Source organism: Larimichthys crocea, chromosome XIX, assembly GCF_000972845.2.
Source record: "Larimichthys crocea isolate SSNF chromosome XIX, L_crocea_2.0, whole genome shotgun sequence".
Lineage (NCBI taxonomy): Eukaryota > Metazoa > Chordata > Actinopteri > Sciaenidae > Larimichthys > Larimichthys crocea.
The window spans coordinates 10590416-10593621 of record NC_040029.1 but is presented as its reverse complement, the minus strand read 5'-3'; positions in this window follow the sequence as shown (position 1 = coordinate 10593621).

The following is a 3206-nucleotide window of genomic DNA, read 5'->3' as shown; positions in this document are numbered from 1 at the left end:
GTTCAAAACAACAACAACAACAAAGTCATCAGGGTTCATCCTCTGGGGATCATCAATGTTTGTCCCACATTACACGGCAATCCATCCAGGACTTGGTAGATATTTCATTATGGCCCCAATGTATCCTTAATTTGAAAAACGATCCGTAAAGTAGGACAACGATGGCTGTTTTGTTGTTGACATGTTTTTGTGTTGCTTCAATCAGAAGTTGATATCAGTTAAAAATATGAGTACTGAAAAGAAAATGTTTTGTCTTTTTAAAGATGAATTGAATAAATACTTTTTAAAAAGATGGCTATTTATTTAAAAGAGCAGATAACAAAGTGAGAATTTCAAAGTGCTGCAGTTTGAAGTTTCAGGTGCTGGTTCATTTGCAGTTAATTACATTTCCGCCCAATGAATCTGATACGGTAACTGTTTTTCTTCCATCCACTCGTCTCACATCTTCAGCTTTTTGATGGTCTGATGGTGTTAAAAATATATCCTCCTCAAACAAAATAACACCTTTTTGAATCTTCGGTCCAAGCAGAAGCGCTGAAATAACGTACATCTGTACAGCAGATTGTCCCTGTGCCAGGTGTGAAGTAATGTTCATTAAAAGTGACAAATACCTGATTTGTAAAGAAGTCATTGAAAGCAACATGTGTGATGTGGATGGTGAGAGAGAAACTTGTGAAAATTTCAAGGCTTTGTTTTGAAACCCAGGAAGTCAAGCAAGAGAAGAGATGTAACAGATTCTTCAGCACATCTGTGTTCAGATGCTGATGAAGCCTCCATGTCATACACAACCAAATGTTAGTCATTGCTTCACTATATATCCACTTTTACTCCAACTATGGCTCCGTCATAAACCTCAAGAGCTAATGAACCACTAAGGACGTGGATCCAAGGGCGTAAGCGCCAAAAACATGAAAATGTGTCCATCTATCCATGCTGTAGAGGCGTTACAGAGATGAGCTCATGAGCACGTTTCCTGCTCAACCAACAAAATCACAAATCAAAAAACCCAACTTCCTCTTTAATTTGATATCCAATATGTGGCCTTTACCAGGACAAACAGCCTATGTGCAAAAGCCACAACAACTCTGTCAGTCCTCCCCGACGACTCTTCTGCAAACTCTCCCCAAGAAAACATCCTCCGCCTCCATCCCACATTGTTCTAACAAACAATAATGTAGTAGTAGGTTGCGTCTTTGGCAACATTTATGAAAAAACATCTTCGAATTTATGTAGAAAAGTCACAGCAACTCTGTTAACCGGTGAAGTCTCCCCAAGAAAGGAGCCTCCGTCAGCTCTGGACTTAATTTTCTGTCCCTGTATCAAAAATAATTAATTCCAGCATTAAGGTTTGTGCCAATATGTGGCCTATTCCTAAATGAATGATAACCAAAAGAGATGAAGATACAGAGGGTTAAACAATGGACCTGCAGCCCTGAGACAGAAGATGAGCTTCATCCATCCACGAGGAGAAGAAATGGAACGTTGCTTCAACGCTGGTGGTGCTGATTTAATTTCATACCTTCATTTGTTATGAAGAAACTGCATGAAGACATTTATGTTGGTTCGAGGACAAACTGATGATCCGACGATCAAACCTCAATTCAACCTCATCGACAGAAATGTCACACTAGTGCTCTGCAATAAGATGTTGGTCATCTACATTCAGGTTTGCTGGTCCTGCACATGAACTAGCTACTGCTCGCTGTGAGGTAGCAGCTCTCCAACAAACCGGACTCCAGGAGCTCTGCAGCGATGCGACTTGTGACCAGTGTTAGGATGAAAAGGACAAAATCAGACGATCTGATGCGCTGCGGTATTAATCTAATAAATCTGAAAGTCTGCTCTTGATCCAATTTGTGTTCCACGTGATCAACATGTTCATTCATCTTTTAATTACATATCATTACTAAGTCATTGTGATACCAATGGATTACTCACTGCAGAGTGTAACTAATTGCTAGACACACTTGGTACGAGTTAATCAAGAGTTTCCCCTTTACTGTAATCTAATATACAGGAATGTTCTATTCTGGAGCTGGCCACTTCCTCCTGCCTCCTCTCCTCCACATGTAATATTCATGACAGTGAGTTCTTCCCTAAAACCCTCTCCATCTCCTCACCAGGTGGGGAAAAAGCAAGCATGCGTCTCCCGACAAAAAGCAGCCAGCCACTCTGTGCTTTTTATAGACTCTCCCTCTCACTCTCTCTGAACGGTTAAGCTGTCCCTGGGTTCCTCTTAGCTATTGTAATCCATACACAATACCCACACATTTAATGGGAGAGACGCCTGCAATAAAGCAGAGGGTGCATTTCGCAGGGAGCAATTTAGCCTTCAAACAATATGCCAAGGTTTGCTTCCTTGGGACAATACTGCTGCTGGCTTTTTTTCACTCGTCTCAATGCAGAAGACGCGATATAGTCGTTACAGACTCTGAATGTGAGCATATGCCCCTTTAGTGGAAGAAATGTTCTGGACGACGGGGGCGGCAACAGCCCAGCGGTTTGTCCTTTTAGAGAGCGAAGTGTCCGGCCGCTATCTCTCATCTCAGCCAGCTTTCAGGCTAAATGCGAAACCCACCTGGGCTAAAGGAGAGGCCCTCGCCACCGCATGCTTTGTCCCCGCCCTTCTCCCTCTCCACCACGAGGACACACAATACCTTCCTCGCACTAACCTGTGGGGACAATGGACAATAAAAAGCAATCATTGTCACTTCAGCAGCACAATTACTGTACAACCCCCCCACTGCTGGCAAAAAGTGAGAGTACAAGAGCGATAAAAAATAAAAAAAGATCTTTTGATGCGAACATGGCTGCGACTTTCTCTGCTGCTCGCTCCTCTTCCCTCCATTTCCCTTGGTGATAAGATACACAAGACTGAGCACACTGGCACGGTGCATGCTGGGATGATGTGGCAGCGTGCTGCTAAGCACTTCCTGTCCACGGCGAGTGCAGCGGGGTTATGTCGCGGGGTTGCAACGCGTTTCCTTCAGCTGCGATGGTTTCCTTAAACTCGGCGAATTAAAAGTAGAAGAAGAAGTGCACAAACATGCGTGTAGCATCCCGAGACGGCGGCGCTGGCTGGCTGTACTTCATTAAGATGGCACAGATATCAGTATCTCCTGTCATTAATAATGACAAGGCCCACCGCTAAATACATGACCACTGTTAATTATCAGAGGCCGTGTCTGTTAAATATCAGATTCCTC